This window comes from Theobroma cacao, chromosome 2 (genome assembly GCF_053813885.1).
Source record: "Theobroma cacao isolate CCN51 chromosome 2, ASM5381388v1, whole genome shotgun sequence".
In the NCBI taxonomy this organism is placed as follows: Eukaryota; Viridiplantae; Streptophyta; class Magnoliopsida; order Malvales; family Malvaceae; genus Theobroma; species Theobroma cacao.
In genome coordinates this window covers 16,099,927-16,122,304 of record NC_142640.1, presented here as the reverse complement: position 1 = coordinate 16,122,304, position 22,378 = coordinate 16,099,927, and the positions used below count along the sequence as shown (strand labels likewise).

The window sequence follows — 22,378 nt, the reverse complement described above, 5'->3', positions numbered from 1 at the left end:
ATGATTTTGAATCATCCTTGAAGAAAAAACAAGAAGAAAAAGATCTTTGAGCAAAAAAATCTTATTTTTGAGAAAGAGCAAAATCTAAAGATCATATTTTTATCCTTCAAGTGATATTCCCTGAGCTTAAACGTTCATTCATCATTCATATTCTTTAAGAAAGCTCTCATCTTTCTAATCCTAAACTTTCTTATCAACCTTGTTAGAGATTTTAAGCTAGAGATTTTTAAGAATTCATTGTTGTATTAGTTATAACTCCAAACAAAATGTAGAGAGGTTTTGCCTTATCCTATGAAAGGTTGTATTGTGTAAAAGTTGTGCTTGAACTTGAAAAAGACGATGTCTTGGTAGAGGTTATGCCTAATCTTGGTAAAAGGCATGTTATGAACGTTACGCCTGATCCTGGTAAAAGGAATGTTGTAAAGGTTATGTTCAATCCTGTTGAAAAGATAAACTAATAATGAATTCTAACTCATTATGCTATCAAGGGAGAAAACATAGGCATTAGAAGGCTAGACCCCTATGAAAATCCTACTGAGTATTCTTTATTTTTTCTCTCTTTTCTTATTCATTTCATAATCTGTTTAGTTATTCTATTTTCTCATATTTTTTATGTATCTTTAAAGCTTTCCAAAAAAAAGGGGAATTATTATTGCACAACCAATTCACTGCTCCTCTAGGTAGTTTTACTTTAAGCTTATTTCCTAACAATTGGCATTTGAACAGGTTCTCAATGTTTTATAGGTTTAACAACCTTTTGAGACATCCTAAACAAAAAGCTTAAAGTTACAACCATGGCATCTATTAAAAAGATAAGCTAAAAGTAAAACTACTAAAAAGGGGGTGAATTGATCGTTAATTAAAAATTCCCCCTTTTTCAAAAATTAGTTCAAATATGAAAGAATGAAACACTAAAACAGAGTATAAACTTAATGAATAAATAGAAGAAAAGTAAACAAGGACTCAACAGGATTTTATAGAGGTTTGACCTTTCAATGCCTATGTCATCTCCCTTGATAGCATAAGGAGTTTGAATCTACTATCAACTTGCCTTTTCAATAAGGTTAGGTGTAACCTTTACAACATGCCTTTTGTTGGATTAGACATAACCTCTACAACTTACATTTCATAGGATCAGACTTAACCTTTTCCAAGACACTACCTTTTTAGGTTAAAGCACAACCTTTATACAAGCAGTAAATGGGCTAAGTTCTTAAGATTTAAGTCAAGATTTAGGTATTTTTATTTATTTTTAATTATTTTAGTAAGTCAAGTAGGGTTCATTTATTTAGGTTGTTTTAAGTTATTTTATGACAATTTGTTTTAAGTTTAGTTATTATTTAAGTTAGTTTGTCGCTATGTGCAATCGAAGGGCTTGAATTGATGAAGAAAAGTGCATGCAAGGTCCATTTTTTTTTTGTGCACATGTTTCAGTATTTTGAGCCTAATTTTCATTCTAGAAGCCCAATTGACATGATTCTTGACCCATTTGAAAGATAAGACATAGGGATACAAACTTTCATGCATACCACTTCACCTAGTTTAGCCTAGAAGAAGGAGAAATCACATCACTCTTTGTACCAGTGCAGCAGACAGCATATGGTAAGACAGCCTTAGGAGTTGCGGCCATGGATCAATGGGCACTGTGGTGTCATGAAATATGAGGCACAGGCCAGCAAGGCAGAAAGCTTGACGTTGCAATGCCATGAGATGGGTGCTAGAAGGAGGAAAAAGAAAAAAATAGTCAGCAAGCTCGATGCCGCAGCATTGACACAATATAGACCATAGGCAAAAATTTTGAGATTTTATTTCGAGTCAAATTCTAAGGCCTATTTAAAAACTTTTTCAAAGCAATTGAAGGAACAATTAAGATAGATGTTCTTTAAAGAAAAAGAGCAGTCAAGCAAGCAAGAAAGCTAGAAAAAACCCTTGAAGATTGAAGATTGAAAACTTGACAAATCCTAGTTTTCTTTTCTTCTTTGGTTTTTTTTATACTTTCTTTGGTTTGTGTTGATGGTTAAACTTTTTTGGATGATGTTTTTAGTAGTTATGAAGAACTAAATCTCTTATCTAGAATTGTAATTGAACCTAAAATGTAGTTTGAATTCTTAATACTTTCTTTTACTGATGATTCATTGTGTTTGAGTTATTTATTTTAATTTTATGATTAATGCATCTGATTAATTTACCGCTAATTAGATTGATTTGGTAATCTAAGCAGAATTGAGAGAAAGAGTTTAGTGTAAGCTTGGATGAAATAGCATATGTTCAATATCAATTGCATGAGATGATTGATTTAATTCATATGTGAGGTAGACGTACACTTGCATGTCATATGTAGCCAATATTAAAATCTAAGCTTAATGAGTCTTTCCTAATTACAATTTGCATAAACATATAGTGAATTGGTTGAGAGAGATATTTTTATAAGAACCTCAACTGAGATTTATAAATACATTAGACTTCTAGGTTAAAAACTGTGGCTATATAGTAAGTCAAGAGATAGTAGAAAAGATTCAAATGAAGTGTTAAAGGGATATTGTAATTCTAGCTCTTGTTTGATTGATTAATTCTATTTAAATTGTGATTTTTGATCTTACTTTTAGTTTCTTTAATTTTCAGTAGCTTCAAAAATTAGTTGTTTAAATAAGATTAAGTTGTGTTAATTTTAGTACTTAGCAAAATTTTGGTGCAAGTTTTCTGAGGGAACAATACTCTACTTTTCATTATATTAATTGTTAACGATAAGTGCACTTGCATGGTAAATCAGACAACAATCCCATCATATCCTATGCTTTCCTTATTAAAGAATGCCTTTTGAGTTTCAAGAGTGTGATTTAATTTCTATGAACTCATGTTCCATTTTGAGAATGATTCATGCAAGTGGTCATTTTTCTCTTTCAAGTAATGTACTTCAGTCTCTAAGCACTTAACTTTGTCTTCTAGCTCAATTTTAACTTTAATTAGATAATCATTTTCAACTCTTCGCTTTGATATCTCTTTTTCTATATTTCATAGGTATGTTCTTAAGTTCATAAGCTAATTCTTGAAATGCATCTTCTAATTCCTCAAAGTATATGGATGATCACTATCATAAGAACTAAAAGCATAAAAATCATTACTGTAACATCCTCAACTTTGAGTTGGATTATGTGTGGTATTAGTTAACCTATTTGATGTAGGCACATGTGAACTTAGACTGCTCATGCTTATAAGAGAATAACTATGAATTTTGGTATGTTTGAAGATCCTCGATAATATTATGCATATGCTTGGTACTTGAATATTAGATGTCGTACTTAGGCTACAATGTTAACTTTTGATTTCTGAATTATATGATTTGGAGTTTGATTGAGGATTTAGGTTGGATAGTAAACATATACAGCGGAAACTTAATGCCATGTGATCTATTAAAGTGATTATTGAAATGAAAATGAGTTGAGGACTTAGAGAAATGAATTTGTAGACTTTGAATTGTGAAGATTTGAGCTCTAGACATGATTTATTAATAGATGTTCTAAATCTATCAATAGATGTTACCTAAAAAATAATTGGAAGCAATGTGAAGAACATCTATTGATAGATTCTTCATGACTATCGATTGATGTCCACCCGTGAGCAATATGAAGCATTGAACGCAATCGACCGATGGAGTGTGCCAAATTTATGGATAGATAAAAACCTGAGAGCAAACAAAATTAGTGCAAATGAATATCTATCAATAGATCCTATCCATCTATCGACAAATCCAAGTCCGAAAGCAATTAAAATATAAATTAGGTGTCATCTATTGATAAACGGGCTTATCTATCGATAGATGAACTTTGATGTGCAAAAGTTAAAGAGCAATCTATCAATAAATACCTTTCATCTATTGATAAATTCATGAAAATTTACAAAAATAAAAGGACTTTGGGCAATCCACCCATTTAGAAAACAAAAGAGAAACACCTTTATGCTCTACCCTTTTGAACCCCATGTCCCATATTTAGATTTTGGTGCTTGAAGGAGTTTTGGGGTTTGAAAAACCTTAATGAAGGTAAGATTAACCTTTTTCACCAATTGGTTTGTGGTTTAATCGGTTTACAACTTTGAAATTCTTTTTTTCTTCAGTTTTGTTGTTGTCTTCCCTTGGATTGCTAGAAATTAGTGATTCAAACCAACACTTAAAGTAAGAATTTAAGAATATTTTGATTGTAGAACTTGAAACTAGGTAAATTATGTGTTGTAGTTGGAAGTTGAGCTCGTTTGAAATGTTAGAAATTATTTGAAATACTAAGTATAAATTTTTATGTTTTGTCTAAGAGGGAAAAGAAGTTTTTTGGCATTGTCGGGCTTGGAATCCCGTTGGGAGCAAGAAGAAAAAATTGAGTTTTCAAACATTGGAGAAATTCTTATTGTCGTTGTGAGTGGGGATTTAAGTGTGAATGTAGGAGCTATATGACATATACGTCTATATCTGCATAAATGCTAATGTGTAAAGTACAATTGTTGTGTTTGCCTTGAATAACTGTGCCTAGGCTAGTGTGAATTAGAATTGTGAATCCTACCTTTAAATGAGGTATGTATGTGCTATTTGATTTGGTATGAGCTATATGGTGGCTAATGTATATATTGTTGCCCTTTGATAACTCTATGAAAAAGAGTTATATTGTCACATTTTGAGCATAGGAATTCGCTAAGTCTTTGAAGTTTTGATGTGATATTGTCACGTTTTAATGGTTTCTTTTAAGTTAGTTTAATTACTTCAAGTAGTTATTTTAGCTAGATTTTATGTTGGTTAAGTCAATTTATTATGTTATAAATTTAGTTTGGTTGTTCTTACAAGGTGCACGATCAAAACGGCTTCAAAACAAAGAAGGAAATCGAAGTAAAGGAATCAAGATAGCAAGCTAGCATCGCTATACTATGTTGGTAATTCTAGAATAACTCTCGCTCTGGAAGTCCAAATGACTTGATTTTTAAGGCATTGGAAAGATAAGAGACAGGACTACAACTTTCATTTTTACCATTTTGCCCAGTTTGAATAGGCTCATGGAGAAAAATCCCTAAGAAGCTATCACCACAGTTTTAGAAATTTGAGCTCGCAGTGCCAAGAAAAGAATGCACTCATATAAAAACCCGAGAGTTGGGCACCACAGTGCCAAACAATGGAGGCTACGGCACTCGTCGATATCCCAACACTCTGAAATTCGAGTTTTAAGTACATTAAGTCTTTGAGGGCTATTTAAAAGAAGGCTCTTCAAAGCACTTTTAAAAGGCATTGAGAGTAACTTTTCTAGAGAAAAGAAGACATCAAGAAAGCAAGAAAGCAAGGGGAAATCAAAGAAGATTAGAGATTCAAAAGCTTCAAATCTTAGTTTCTCTCTCTACTTTTGTTCTTCTCTCACTTTCTTTAGCTTGGATTAAAGGTTGATTTTATTTTAATGATGTTTTCAGTAGTTATTATGAACTAATTTGCTTTTTCTGGGATTGTATTGAACTTAACATGCAATTTGAATACTTTATCTCTCTTTTGCTTATTATCTATGGAATATGAATTGTTTATTCCAATTTTGTGTTTATTGTTTCTAATTGCTTAATCACCAATTAGATTTATTTGGATATCTAAATACAACTTGACGAAGGGAGTTTAGATTATGCCATGAATGGAAAAACATGTATTCAAATTTACTTAGTTGATTAGGTGATCTGATTTGCATATATGATAGACATACACCTATGTGTCGCATGTAGCCAAGATTAACGCCAAAGCTTAATGAATCTTTCTTCAGTTGACTTTACGTTGACATATAGTAAATTAATTGAGGCAGATGTTTTTATAAGGATCTCGACAGAGATTTATAAATAAATTGGGACTCTAGGCTAGCAACTCAATCCATTAAAGTAAGTTTAGAGAGAGAAAGAGGATTCAGATGAAGTGTTAAGGATATTGTAATCCTAAGCTCTTTATTAATTGAATTTTGTCAAGTAAAGTTTTGCCCATTATCTTTTAAATTCAATTTAGTTACTATTTAGTTTTAGTTTTGTTTGTAATCAATTTAATTTGGTTGTTTGAATAAGATTAGGTTGTTTTAATTTTAGTATTTAGCAAAAGTTGGAACAATTCTCTGTGGGATTTAATACTCTACTTACGTGATAAAATCGACAATACCTTTCGAACTCCTAATGATCGGAATTTCTATTTTTGAATTTGTGAATGGTGAGTTACTTATTTAGATGTCGTAAATGGTTATTGAGCTACCATATATTCATTTATATGAAGTTATATTGGAATTGGGAGTAACTTGTTGACGATATATGTAACTATGTGGGATTAAGGTTGAATTACCTATGCAAGTCAGATATTGAGGATCTCATGGTTTAGGATAATATTGATGTGCTCGTTCGATGATTATGAATTCCGGACATTGATTTGATTTATGGATCAGTGTTGTCCTGCCCTTGCAACTTTGAACCTCCTTCAGTTGCTTCAGCACCGTGCATGATTTAAACCATTGTTGATTACTTCAGCACCATGTGTGATTTGAACCTCTGCTAGTTGCTTGAACACCGTGTGTGATTTGAACCTCTGTTGGCTGCTTCAACATTGTGCGTGATTTAAACCTCCACCAATTGTTTTGGCACTGTGTGTGATTTGACTCTCTACCAGTTGCTTTGGCACCATGCGTGATTTGATTTTGTTGGCTGGCCACCGTATGTTGATTTGATTATGTCCAAGGAGGATCACTCGTTGACTGTGTTTGAATATAATCAGTTGATTGGACGAATAGCATGCTATATATATATATATATATATATATATATATATATATGTTATTGATATGTTATGATGTATGAACAAACTCTAAATCTTCAAAAGCTCTGAGGTAAGTGATAACTCTATTTTATAGAGTTATTTGATCTTAATTTTCAATATATTTTGTCTAAGTTCTTGAAATTTAGCTTAATTATTAGTTGGTTTTAGTCATTTTTAGTCATTTATTTAATTTAATTTAATTATATTTGGTTCAATTGAGTTAGGCTATTTTATGTTATTTTGATTTAAGTTTAGTAATTATTTAAGTTAATTTAAGTTTTTGTTGGTGTGCTTTGAAAAGAAGGCCTTTTTTGTGAAGGAGATGCATTCAAGGTGCAGACTTTCACTACACATACATCAGTATTTTGAGCATATCTTTCACTACAGAAGTCAAATTGATATGATTTTTAAACCATTGGAAATCTAACAGGAAACTCTACAACTTTTCTATTTATCACTTTGCCCATTTCGGCCTATAAAATTGTTAAAAATCATGTCTAAATTGAAGTAGTGTCACAAAGCTTGAATGAGCATTGTAAAGCCTTAAGTGCCATGGCCATGGAATGAGTTAGTGCCATGGCACCCCAATTGAGAAGGATGCTTCAAGGCGCATAGGAGCCTCAGTGCTATGGCCACCAAGCACCCAACTCCTCGGCACCTAAAAGAAGAATGAGAAAAAAAATAATCAAGTCAAAGCGCCGCAGCGCCCAATGAAGGAAAGAGACTTTTGGTGCTTTATGACTTCTATTTTACCTTGGACTCAAACTTTATTTTAAGTCCTCTTTCAAGAGGACGTTTTAGCATGAATTAAGCAAGAGTTTTCTAAAGAAAAAGAGGCTTTAAGTCTAACAAGAAGGCAAGGAATTCAAAAGAGGAATTGCATATCAAAGAATGACAAAACCTAGAGTTCTTTTCTTCTTTAGTTTTCTTTATACTTTCTTGTTTAGTTTTAATATTTATACTTTTTTGAATAATGTTTACATACATTATGTTGAATGAAGTTTTTTAATCTAGAATCACAATTAAACCCAATGCGTAGTTTGAGGTTTTAATATTCTTTCTTGCTTATGATTGGTAGTGTTTGAGTTGTTTATTTCAATCCTGTTCTTAATGTGTACAATTGATTATCCACCAATTATATTGATTTGGAAACTTAAAATGGAACTAAGAGAGAAAGTTTAAAGTAAACCTTGGATAAAATAGCGTAAGTTCAATATTAATTGCATGAGATGATTGATTTGATTCGCGTGTAGCATAGACATACACTTATATGTTATATGTGGCCAAAATTAGAGTGTTCTTAATGAATCTTTCTTAATTTCAATTTGCATAGACATATAGTAAATTGGTTGAGAAAGATATTATAAGAAACTCGATGGTAACTTATAAATAAATTCTAACTCTAGGTTAACAACTCAAGGCTATCTAGTAAATAAAGGGAGAGTAAAAGAAATTCAGATGAAACAATGAGGGGATATTATGGTTCTAGAATTTTGGTTGATTGATTAATTAATTAAATTGCTATTGTTATTTTCAGTTTTAGTTTTAATTTTATGCATCTTTAATTTGGTTATTTGAATAAGATTAGGTTGTGTTAGTTTTAGTACTTGGCAAGCATAGTAGTAGATTAAGTTAAGTTCTCCGTGAGAATGAACTTTACTTTCATTATATTACTTAATTATGATATGTCCAGTTGCATGGTTTATCCGACAAACAAGTTTTTGGCATTGTTGCAGGGGAATTGTTTCTTAAATTTTCTATTTTTGTTAATATTAATACTAAGCAATTTAATCTTACTTCAAATTTTGTTTTTATTTTCAAGTATTTTTTAGTCATTGTATGCAAAGAGGCAAAATTTTGGATGTTGTTCCTTTTGATCCAAAAATTGAAAAGACTTTTCAAAAACTCAAGAAGGAAAATTTGCAAGCTTTTTCTCAATTTAATACAATGGCAGATCGTGAAGTAAATAAGCCCTTGCAAGAATATGCTGTACCTCTCGTTCAAGGCTTTCATTTTAGCATCCGTAGACCTGTTATCCAAGCCTATAATTTTGAAATCAAACCAGCAATCATTCAGATAATTCAAACTTTTATTTAGTTTAAGGGACTTTTGAATGATTATCCTAATGCACATTTTGTGAATTTCTTGGAGATTTGTGATACTTTCAAAAATAATAGTGTTACAAATAAGGTAAAGAGTTTGGTTAAATTCGCTTCCAAATGAGTTTATTAGTACTTGGGATGATTCAACTTATAAATTCTTGGCAAAATTCTTCCACCTACTAAGACAACAAAAATACGTAATGATATCACCTCTTTTGTGCAACTTGACTCTGAAACACTATATGAAGCTTGGGAGAGGTATAAGGATTTGCTAAGAAGATGTCTTCACCATGGGTTACCTAAATGGCTACAAGTTCAAACTTTTTATAATGATTTGCTAGGACCAATTAGAACAACAATTGATGCAGCAGCTGTTGGTCCTAAATAAATGTGCTAGAGGGGGGGTGAATAGAACTTTTTGGCTCTTAATAAAGTTATCTTTTAGTTGGGGATAGATTCAAAATAAAAGGAAAATTAAAAGATGAATGAAAGATTAAAAATAGAGGAGACAATGCGCAGTAATTGATAGTGGTTCGGTCCAAGACCTACATACACTACCTTGATTATTCAACCAAGGATTTTTCAAACTAATCCACTATGAACAGGTGAAATTCACAAACTTTCACCAAGCTTTACAATGGCTTTTATCAAGCTTAGCCAAAACCTTTCACAATGGTTTTTACCGGGATCAACCAAAACCCAAAGTGGTTTTTCAAAGGCTCAACCACAACCTTTCACAATGGTTTTTCACAAGCTCAACTAAAACCCAAAGTGGTTTTTCAAAGGCTCAACCATAACCTATAACAATGGTTTTTCACGGGATCAACCAAAACCCAACAACTAACTTTTCTAGGCTAAGTTAGAACCTATACATTCAATCAAGCTAACCCAAGCTTGAATAAACCCCTTACAGTGACTCGCCCACTCTAAGTATTTAAGAAGAAAAAAAATAAGAATGTACCTATGATCACTAGCTTGATCTGAATGGTACCAAGTGAAGTCCCTATCTCAAATACAAAGATTGGAGTGAAGTGCAGAGAGTATTGTAGAGAATTTTTGCTATTTTGAGCTCTTTTTGTTCTTGGAAGCCTTTATTGCATTCTATCTGTTTTAAGTCCCTTTTATACTTGGAAAATCAGCTCTGATGTGAGTTAGACGGTTTTTGACCGTTAGAAACAGTTTGGTAGCAATTCTAGCCGTTAATTTGTCTTCTAGTGCACAATTCAAAATTTTTGGCAAAATGCTCTTAGTTGACTAACTCATTTCTTGGTCGACTAAGTCTTTTTTGTCTCTCAATACTCTTCAGCTTGCCAACTTCTTATTTGAAATTTAGTTGACTAAATCTTCATTAATTGACTAAGGGGCTTCTGTCTTGTTGATCAATTGTGGCTTCCTTATTCCTATGCTTTTTGACATGTGCATTTGAATGATTTATTAATTTTTGAATACAATATTTGTCCTGCACACTCAAGTAGAGATATTAAACACAAATGAATGGGAATGTTTTATTATCATAAAAAACTAATGGAACTAACAATCTCCCCTTTTTGATGATGACAAAACATTCCTTGGTTAACAGCACAGTGTCCTTTTATTCTTTTTAGTTCTGCACAAAATGGAGTTTTTCCTCCCCCTAAGTATGCGCTTTCCCTTAGTGTGTGCATAGTTTTATTATTCATTTCAGCATGTTTTTATTATTGTCATACAGAAAATGACATATGATGGTTCAAATTTATGACAGAATATATTTATACAAGCTTATGGAATAATAAGCAGTAAGTGACAGGGTGACAGAACATTATTACTATTTCAGCTTGTTGTCTATCATATTGTTTCCAGACTTAATTCATTCCAAAGCTATATGCCATAAACCATCCAATTAAAAATATCAGCATTCATATTTATTTTCATCCGAATTTCACTCACAATATCACATCAACAATTAATTATCAGCATATCAGCTCAAAGTTAGCACCAAAGCATCAGCAGAAACTCAATAACAACTTTAAATATTCAATCATTAGCGTATCAGCATTGCATTCATTCACAATCCAACCAAAATATCATGAGAATAAGTTTTCAGTACATTATCAGAATAAGTTCTCAACACACTTTCAGCATCAGTCATCAGCAACATAACAAAATAAATAAATAGTGTCTCAGCACAATGACCATTATCCAATTTTCAGCAAACTACCATAGACCATCTACCATAGACAACCTAGTCAAATTCAACACCCTAAATTTCACCTAGATTTTTGGTACCTCTACCCTAACATTTTTTTTTAATTTATTTTCCATTTCCCTTAGCTTTCCACTTCTCCCCCTTTTTGTCATCATCAAATCTCAAGGATGCTTAATCATCTTCTGAATAGGATGAGGGAGAGGATTCATCAATGAAATATTTTACATTAAGGGGTTCAGGAGAAGGTTCTGGTAGTGATTTTTATGGTGAAGGTTTAGGTGAGGATTTGTCAAAAACTTTTAGGGGTTCTTAAGGAGAAGAGATAGTTGCTAGTTTAGCCTTCTCAACAATTTTGGAAGATTTTCTCTTTTTGAGGAATTTGGTCTTGGTTGCCATTCTCTTGATACCTTTACCAAGTGGTTTTGATTTGGCCTGTGGAGCTGCAATAGCTTTCTCTTTTTCTTTCCCAGTCTGCTTATCTACTATGTGTGCTGGTGCAGATGTGGCTTGCTGTGTTTTTGCTTGAGCTACTTCTTTCTCAACTTGCTCCTCATGAATCATTTGATGAAAAAGACCCATGATTGAAACCTCTTCAGAATGTGGAGAAGATGGTTGAGATTCTGGTTGTGGATCTTGATTAAGTGGAGAGGTACCATCAAGAGATCTAAGAACTTTAGTCCCTTATCTGATTCTTTTTCCTTTTTAAGCTCAGCTTCAAGGTCAATCATTGGTTCAGCATCTTTATTTTGAGGAACAGGGCCTCCAAAACTCTCAATTGGGAAGGCAGGGCCTTCAGCAGTTTCCCTTGCTGGTGCTGGGCTTGGAGTTGCTAAAATGTCCTCAACTGTAGGCTCAACAATAGATTTCCCTTTTTCCTTTATCATATTTTCAATCTCTGCAAGTCTTTCTTCCATTTTCTCAATTTTTGAAGATTGCTCTATAAGCTTCCCATCCATTCTCATCAACAGATTGAAAATCATTTCCCTGGAAAATGGTGAGGGTGTTGCCTCTATTTGTGCTAGTATTGCAGAGACCTTGGGTGATTTAACAAAAGTTTCTCCATCTAACTTGTATCCCATCTTTGGCAGACTACCTAAATAGATAGCCTGGTCTCTACTCTTTACCAAGTCCATTTCATAGCTTTTGGTCCAAATTCCTTTCTTTTTGTACCAGTGCAGTAATGATATTTCCATATAGTAGATTTATCTTGTCCCCTGTACAAGCTCTTCTCATTCTTTCAACCATAAATCGACCAAGATTCAAGGGAGTACCATTGAATGCATGCTCCATTAGCCATAAGTCCTGAAGGCTAATGTAGCTAAAACTGTCGTTTCTTTCATGAATGTTTGCTGCTATAAAGTAATGCAAAATCCTAATTTGAGGACTGATAATTAGGCCAGTATTACTTTTTTAGGAGTATTTTTCCTTTCTCTTTGTAATTATTTCCCACAAGGAGGATGGGTCATAATTTTCAAGAAAGTCAAACTCTCCTTCCTCACATTTGATTTTAAGTAAACTCCCTAGATCAGCAGCAGTTATAGTAAATTCCTTTCCATTTAAAAACACATTCAGGCGATTATCAAGATAATCATCAGGCTCCTCTAGTTCACCCTTGTCAATTGCTATACTTGAATAAAATTCTTTTACCAAGTTAGCACTATAGGATCGATTCTTAAAGATGCTAAACTCCTTCAGTTTTAAATCCTCAAAATAATCAGATAAGCTTGTTTGAATTTTTGGAATTTCACTAAAACTACCCAATCAATGTATTTTTCACAAGTAATGGGGGCATTCTCTAATTTCTTGTATCTATCTTCATGTGCTTTATTCCTAAACTTAGAAGATGAGGTGTTACCTTTCTTAGATGATTTTCCCTTTTCTTTCTTCTTCTTTGTTTTTTGTTCTTTTTTCTTTTGCGATTTTCTAGATATTTCACTCATCGATGCATACCTAATTTTCCATTTCCTTTTCTGTATTTCTGCTTGCATGCCTTCTTCCAGTGGCCGTTTTCCTTTCTTCTTCTCAGCAATCTCTTTGGTCAAAGAGGTTTTTGCCATTTTGGATTTGAGAAATTTCAGATTGAGGGTTTTGAGAATCTAAGCGGAGAGGGTTTTAGTTTTGGGTGGATCAGTTTCATAAGAGAGAAAATGTAAAGGAAATGAGTTAATGGGTAGTTTGATTTTCCCAAAAACCATCTATCTCCCCCTTAACTACCGTCAATTTTTCTCCTGTTCAAAATTCAAACTTTACCTCCTATTTTATTTTTCATCTAGGTAGTATTTTCTACCCATTCTCTTCACCCGGTATACTGTTCCTGTTCACTATTTTATTCTTTTTCTCTTTTAACTAACTAAGTCTTATTATTTAAAGAGACAAAATGCTCTTAGTTGACTAAATGCCTCTCTTAGTCGACTAAGTGCCTACTGTCTTTTGAGAAAATTTCAAAATTTTTCTTAAAGCTCCTGCACACTAATCATTCCTAAATTTCTTTTAATCTCATCACAGAATCAATCCTTATTTAAGGGTTTTGTGAAGATGTCGGCTAATTGATGTAAAGTATTTACAAACTCAATTTTAATGTCACCTTTAACTACATGATCTCTAACAAAGTGGTGCCTAATCTCAATATGCTTAGTCCTAGAAAGCTGCACAGGATTTTTTAAAATGTTGATTGCACTTGTATTGTCACAATATATTAGTATGTTATTCATTGACATTCAATAGTCTTTTAGTTGTTGTTTAATCCATAAGATTTAAGCACAACAGCTGCCTAGAGATACATATTCTACTTTTGCTGTAGACAGAGCAACTGAATTTTTCTTTTTGCTAGACCATGACACAAGCATACTACCTAGAAACTGGCAGGTTCCATTGGTGCTCTTTCTATCTGTTTTGTTGCTAGTAAAATCAGCATCCGAATATCCAACTAAGCTAAAAGATGATTCTCTAGGGTACCATATGCCTAAAGTTTGTGTGTCTATGAGGTATCTAAAAATTCTTTTAACAGCAGTCATGTGTGATTCTTTGAGTTGAGATTGAAAATGAGCACACAAACACACACTGAATTGTATATCAGGCCTACTGGCTGTTAAATGAAGAAGTGATCCGATCATAACTCTATAGAGCTTTTGAACAACATCATTTCCTTTTTCATCTATATCAAGTCTGGTGGATGGACTCATCGGTGTACAAATTGATTTCAACTTTAGCATATTAAACCTTTTGAGCATGTCTTGAGTGTATCTTTCTTGATTGATGAAGATTCCTATCTCACTTTGTTTGATTTGAAGCCCAAAAAAACACTTCAGCTCACCCATCATGCTCATCTCAAATTCCCCCTGCATTTCTTTAGCAAAATTCTTGCATAAAGCCTCATTAGTTGCACCAAACACAATGTCATCCACATAAATTTGAACAATAATTAAATCTTTTAAATATCTTTTGATAAATAATGTTGTATCAATACTAACTCTAACATAACCTTTTGCAACCAAAAATTTTGAAAGCCTCTCATATCAAGCTCTAGGAGCTTGTTTCAATCCATACAAAGCTTTGTGAAGTTTGAAAACATGATCTGGTTTTTCATAGTCCTCAAACCCAAGGGGTTGCTCAACATAAACTTCTTGTTGAACGAAACCATTTAAGAATGCATTCTTTACATCCATTTGGAATAACTTAAAGTTCATAAAGCAAGCAAATGCAATGAGTAATCTTATATCTTCTATCCTGGCAACTGGTGCAAAGGTTTCATCATAGTCTATTCCTTCCTCTTAGTTATATCCTTGGCTACCAACCCTGCTTTATTTCTAAGTACATTCCTTTCTCATCTACCTTATTTCTAAACACCCATTTTGTTCCAACAATAGGGTGGTTTATAGGCCTAGAGACTAATGACCATACATGGTTTCTTTTGAATTGATCAAGTTCGTCTTGCATGGCCAATATTCAGCTTTCCTCTTTTTCTGTATCCTCAAATGTTTTAGGCTCAATTTGAGAAATGAAAGCTAAAAACTCACAAGTCTCTCTTGTTGCAGGGTTTCTATGGGTGGAGGTTCTGTTTCTCTACCTATAGTATTTTCTTCACTATTTATCTTATCATCTAAACTCATCTCTTCCAATTGTCTTTCAAGAACATCCGTATCATTTTCATCATCAGAAATTTCCTTTTGCAAGGTATTGGATTCATCAAAAACTACATGGATGGATTCTTTAACCGTTAAAGATCTTTTGTTGAAGACTCTATAAGCTTTTGAGTTTAATGCATATCCTAAAAATATAGCTTCATCACTCTTTGCATCAAACTTTCCTAAAGGTTGTTTACCATTGTTTAATACAAAACACTTGCAGCCAAAGCTCCTAAGGTGAGAAATATTTGGTTTCTTACCTTTGTACAGTTTGTATGGAGTCTTTGATATCATGGCTCTTATAGACACTCTATTAAGGGTATAAGCTACTGTATTAACAGCTTTTGCCCAAAAGTATTTAGGTAGATTATTCTCACATAGCATAGTTCGAGCCATTTCCTTCAAGGTTCAGTTTTTTTTCTCTACAACTCCATTTTGCTGGGGTGTTCTAGGTGCAGAAAAGTTATATCCAACCCCTTTTTCATTACAAAAGTTCTCAAATTCATCTCCTTCAAAATCACCTCCATAATCACTTCTAATACTAACTATAGCTAGTCCTTTTTCATTTTCAACCTTCCTACAATGACTTATGAATATGATAGAGCATTGTTTTTATGAGCAAGGAAATATACCCAAGTGTACCTAGAGTAGTCATCAATTATTACAAAGCCATAAGATTTTCCTCCTAGACTAGTTGTACTTATTGGACCAAATAGATCAATGTGCATCAATTCAAGAGGTCTAGATGTGGAAACAACTTTCTTAGTCTTAAAGGATGTTCTAACTTGCTTTCCTAGTTGGCAAGCATCACATATCTTGTTATTTTCAAACTTAAGATCCGACAATCCAACAAATAAATTTTTTCTAATCAACTTTGACATGGTATGCATGCTAACATGTCCTAATCTCCTATGCCATAACCTACTATCATTTTCAGCATTTTCTACAAGACATATTTCACAATCCATTTCAAGATCCTCAAGAAATACAACATACATATTATTTAATCTTCTTCTTATAAAGGAGACTTTTTTAATGCATATGTCTATCACTTCACATTTGGTTAAGTCAAAACATACCTTAAATCCTTTATCACACAATTGACTAATGCTCAATAAATTATGTTTCAAACCTTTAAGCAATAGTACATGACTAATTTGAGTTAGAGACTTCTTACCAACCGTTCCTATGCCATGAATTCTACCTTTCGAATCATCACCAAAAGATACGGTTCCTCCCTTTTTCTTGTCTAGCTGTGCAAATAGCATTTCATTCCCTGTCTTGTGCCTTGAGCAGCCACTGTCCATATACCAAGGTTGCTTCTTCTTAAGTTGAGCTCTTAAACATGTATCTTTTAAGTGCAGCTCATCCTACAAAACAAATATTCAATATTTCTTTATAGGTACCCATACCCTGATGGGTCCTTAATTGTTAGCAGCAACATAAGATCCTTTTGGAACCCATATTTTTCTTATTTTCTGCAGATTCCTTTTTCTATTTCAATCATAGGATAAATGGCCAACTTTATCACAAATATAACACCTAGATGATGCATTAGTAGAATTTTTCTTGTAGTAAACATTTCTTTTTGGAGTTTCATTTTTCAAACTTTTAAGTGCAGCATTTTCTTCACTCAGCTTTTGTAAGATTTCAGTTTTGCTTTCCAATTTCAATTTTAGATTTTCAAAATCTGTTTTTGAGTGCTCCAATTCAATTTGTAGAAAATTTCTTTGTTCAAAAATAAAATCAAATTCGAGTTTGATCTTATCCAAATCTGATTCTAGAGATGTAGACTTTTTCTTTAAGGTCTTGTATTTCAAAACAAGTTTCTCAAATTCATCATATAAACATTCATATTCATTCTTAAGCTCATCAATAGAAATATTGAAAGGGGATAAAGATACCTCAGATTCATCATCCCGTGCCATCAAACACAAGTTTGCTCTTTTTTTAGCTTTTTCTTCCTCAGCTTCAAAACTTGAAGTGTCACTATCTAACCAAGTGGCTGCCACTATTGCCTTCTTTGACTTCTTGTTTCTCTTTGGAGTTTCTTCCTTCAACAAGGGGCATCGGACTTAAAATGTCCAAGCTTCTTGCATTCGAAACATGTAAGCTCTTCCTTTTTGTTAGAGTCATTTTTTTTTCTTCCTTTCCATGAAGAACCTTGATCTTTTCTAAACCCTCTTCTAGTTAGTCTCTGATTTCTTTTGCCCATCAGTTTTCTGAATCTCTTAGCAACTAGGCTAGTTCTTCATCATCATCACAAGATAGCTCATCCAGTTCTTTTTCAAGAATGATGGCTTTAAGGGTGATGCTTTTCTTCTTTTCTTTAGCTTCCTTTCTATCTTCTTCTTCTTCTTCCTTGAGTTCTAGCCCATGAGTAAGAAGAGAATCACAAATTTCATCTAAAGTTATAACAAATAAGTCCTTGGCTTCTCGGATGGCTGTCAACTTAGGCTTCCAATTTTTAGGTAGGCTTCTAAGAAGTCTTTTTTACAATTTCATGCTCGGGAATTGGTTTGCCTAATTAACTTAATTTGTTTGTGATGTTTGTGAATCTATCTAACATGCTGGTGATATCTTCACCAGGCTCTATCTTAAATATTTCATAATTATGGGTCAAAAGGGCTATCTTAGACTCCTTGACTTGAGAAGTCCCTTCATGGATAATCCTAAGTTTATCCCACAACTATTTTGCAGTGGTACAACTTGATATTTTATTGAACTCAGTGGGAGTGAAAGCACAATGTAATGTTTTGATTGCCTTAAAATTGATCTAGACCTTTTTAGTTTTAGCCTCGGTCCATTCAGACCTTGGCTTAGGGATCCTCTCGTTGGTAACTACATTTAAGGTTGAAGGAATGAATGGTCCATCAGTTATGACATCCCACATCTCATAATCAATTGCCCTAATATATATTGACATCCTAGTGCTCCAATAAAGATAGTTAGAGCCATCAAACAGAGGTAGTCTGTTTGTTGATTGTCCCTCAGCAACCACTGATTTTTGTAGAACCATTAAGATCCTCCCAAAGGGTGTTAGACCTTAATAACAGGGAATTTGCTCTGATACCACTTGTTGATCCCAAATAAATATGCTAGAGGGGGGTGAATAGAACTTTTTGGCTCTTAATAAAGTTACCTTCTAGTTGGGCATAGATTCAAGATAAAAGGAAAATTAAAAGATGAATGAAAGATTAAAAATAGAGGAGACAATGTGCAGCAATTTATAGTGGTTCGGTCCAAGATCTACATCCACTACCTTGATTATTCAATCAAGGATTTTTCAAACTAATCCACTATGAACCAATGAAATTCACAAGTTTTCACCAAGCTTTACAATAGCTTTTATCAGGCTTAGCCAAAACCTTTCATAATGGTTTTTACCGGATCAACCAAAACCCAAAGTGGATTTTCAAAGGCTCAACCACAACCTTTCATAATGGTTTTTCACAAGCTCAACCAAAACCCAAAGTGATTTTTCAAAGGCTCAACCATAACCTACAACAATGGTTTTTCACGGGATCAACCAAAACCCAACAACTAACTTTTCTAGGCTAAGTTAGAACTTATACATTCAATCAAGCTCAAGCTTGAATAAACCCCTTACAGTGATTCACTCACTCTAAGTATTCAAGAAGAAAAGAAATAAGAATGTACCTATGATCACTAACTTGATCTGAATGGTACCAAGTTAAGTGCCTATCTCAAATACAAAGATTAGAGTGAAGTGCAAAAAGTATTGTAGAGAAGTTTTGCTATTTTGAGCTTTTTTTGTTCTTGGAAGCCTTCATTGCATTTCTATCCATTGGAAGCCCCTTTTATACTTGAAAAATCAGCTCTGATGTGAGTTAGATAGTTTTTGACCGTTGGAAACAGTTTGGTAGCAATTCTGGCCATTAATTTGTCTTCTAGTGCACAATTCAAATTTTTGGCAGAATGATCTTAGTCGACTAATCGATATCTTAGTCGACTAAGTCGTCTCTATCTTCTGATCCTAGTTTCTGACAGTGTGCACTTAGTCGACTAACTCATTTCTTGGTCGACTAAGTCTTTTCTGTCTCCCAAAACTCTTCAGCCCACCAACTTCTGATTTGAATTTTAGCTGACTAACTCTTCATTAATCTACTAAGAGGCTTTTGTCTTGTTGATCAATTGTGACTTCCTTATTCCTATGCTTTTTGACATGTGCATTTGAATGATTTATTAATTTTTACATACAATATTTGTCCTGCACACTCAAGTAGAGATATTAAACACAAATGAATGGGAATGTTTTATTATCATCAAAAACTAATGGAGCCAACAGAACCTGGAGGTGCACTTATGAGTAAATCCATTGATGAGGCTATAATTTTGCTAAAGGAGATGCCTTCAAATAATTACTAATGACCTTATGAAAGATTAAAGGCGAGAAAAATTGTTGGTATCCATGAACTTGATGCAATTAATGGTTTGACTACACAATTGGTTTCTATTACCAAGAAAATTGATAGTTTGAGTGTTAATGAGATTCAAAGCCTTTTTTGTGACTTATGATTTATGCGGGGAAAAACATTCATTAGCTCCTATGCTGGAAATAGGTAGCCACAAAATAATCCTTATTCCAACACATATAATCCGAGATAGAGGAATCATCCTAATTTTTCTTGGAACAACAACCAAGCATTTTCATTAGCTCCTAAGCCAAATTTTCCTCTAGGATTTCCACCACAACCTCAAGCTCCTATGCTAAAAAAAACCCAACAATGGAAGAGATGTTCATGCAATACATGGCAAAGAATGATGTTGTCATTCAAAGTCAATTTGATTAATCCAAAGCCAATCAGCATCTCTCTAAAATCTTAAGACACAATTGGGTCAGTTAGCTAATGTTGTCAACAATAGACTTCAAGACACTTTACCGAGCAACACTGAAGCCAATCCAAGAAAAAAAGGACAAGAGCATTGCAACGCAATCACACTCAAGAGGAAAAAAGGTAAATGGAAAATAGGTAAGCGGTACAGATTTAAATTTTGAAAATTTGGTTAAGCTTGCTGAAAAAGAAATTGAAAAAGAAGTTGAGAAAGATGCTGAAAAAAATGTTATGGTTGAAAATTCTAGTGAAAAATTAACTGTAGAAAAATGAAAAATAAAGCCTTCACAACCACCTCCATCACCTTTTCCTCGACGTTTTCGAAAGTAAAAACTTGACAAACAATTCCAAAGATTTCTTGAGGTATTTAAAAAGCTACACATTAATATTCCTTTTACTGAAGCTCCAAAACAAATGCCAAGTTATGTAAAATTTTTGAAAGACATCTTGTCCAAAAAGAGAAAATTGGGTGAGTTTGAAACTGTTGCACTTACTAAAGAATGCAGTGCCATAATTCAAAATAAGCTTCCATCAAAGCTTAAGGATCCACAAAGTTTTTTGTACTATTGGTAGTTTTAAAATTTCTATTGCTAGGAAACTTGGACTTAATGAGATACAACTTACTATAGTTTCTTTAAAATTACTAAATAGAATAATCAGGTGCCCTGTTGGGATTATTGAGGATGTCTTAGTTAGAGTTGGGAAGTTGTACATTTTGTTGGACTTCGTAGTGCTTGAGATGGAAAATGATATTGAAATTCCTCTTATTCTAGGAAGACCATTTTTAGCTATAGCTAGAGCAATCATTGATGTGAATAATGGGAAGATAACTTTCAAAGTTGGAGAGGTGGTAGTCTAGTTTAATATATTCAGTTTAGCTAAATATCCTTCCTCTACAGTAAATTGCTATGGAATGGATGTAGTTTATAAAGGTAAAGGTAAGCCTATTCCACCACATTTAATCAAGCAAGCACCAACTCTTGAGTCAAAACCACCATCTTCTATTGACCTTGATTTTGAGGTTGGACAACAAGTAGTACTTTCTAGTTCAAGCCTCCATCTTTTACCATGGCAACTTTAACCAAATTGGTGGAAAACCTTTGCAGTGGTAAAGGTTTTGTCTTATTACCTTATTGAGATTTTTAGTACGCTTACCAGAGCATTCAAGATTAATAAACAAAGCCTCAAGCCTTATGTTATGAATGAAGAAGTGCAAAAAGGGGTGCCAAGTCAAGCTAGTGACTATAAATAAGAGCTTCTTGAGAGGCAACCCAAGCTTTCTAAACTTATGCTCTTGTTTATTTATTTATTTATTTATTTATTTATTTGTTCATTAATCTCTTTTCTTTTACAAAAACAAAAAAAGCTCTACCTCACTTTCACACAACTTTGGCAATAATAATGATGAAGATGAGGAAGAATAGTAGAAGCTTCTCTAGAATCATCTAACTATCAGGGGAGTATTCTTTACCTTTTCTTTATTTTTCTAATATTGAGGACAAAGTTTGATTTAAGTTTAGGGGGATGGATTTAATTTTTTTGGAAGTTGAAGATGAAAATTTATTTATTTGTTCTATGTTTGTCTTTTAGGATAGTTGATCATTTAATTTTTTGAAGTACATTATTTTAACTTTTAATGCATGTTTAGGAAAGGCTTTAGGATCTAGGACTTAGAAGTGATATTGTGCCTAATTGTTTTCGATGATTTCCTTATCCAATGATGAGAATTTAGTTGTCTTGTATCTTTAGCTCTCGGTAAATAAGGATATTGTTTGGTTTGTGCTAAACTCATGTATTTAGTATCATTGTTAGAATGTGATTTCCATATATATTAAGCACTTTATCTTTTGCTTTGAATTATTGTGCTTGTCTAGAGAAGGTTTATGATGATGTGAATTTTGAATTATGTCAAGAGTTCTAGAATTTGCTTGATTCTCTCTTGAGGCGAAATCCTAGGCAATGCTTAGTTAGAAAGATTATTTAGCCCATCTTTAGACCATTTGAGCTTTTCAAGTCAACATTATTATATTTATCCTTAGTATACACCCTTGAGCCTTATTTTCCCTTTTCTTTGTTTAAACAAAGAATAATTAAGCCTAACTTTAAAATGAAATTTCCAATTTTGCAACCCTCACTCTATGCATGTATATTGTTTTAGAAAATATATATTGAGCTAAATGCATGTGGTAGAAAAGTAATGTTGTGATGAAAAGTTTAAAATTGTATGAGTATTCACCCCACTACCTACAATAAAAGAAATAAGTTTGGAGGTGTGAAATTGTAATAAAAACAAAGGTAGAATAAAGTGTTGA

General features: G+C 33.1%; 1 non-coding gene across 1 annotated transcript; it reads right to left on the bottom strand.

Annotated features, from left to right (window-relative positions):
• Positions 1 to 9,091: 9,091 nt before the first annotated feature.
• LOC148764104 (small nucleolar RNA R71) lies at positions 9,092 to 9,198 on the bottom strand. The gene has a single exon (XR_016024931.1). It is a non-coding gene; the product is annotated as a small nucleolar RNA R71 (small nucleolar RNA).
• Between the last annotated feature and the right edge of the window lie 13,180 nt (positions 9,199 to 22,378).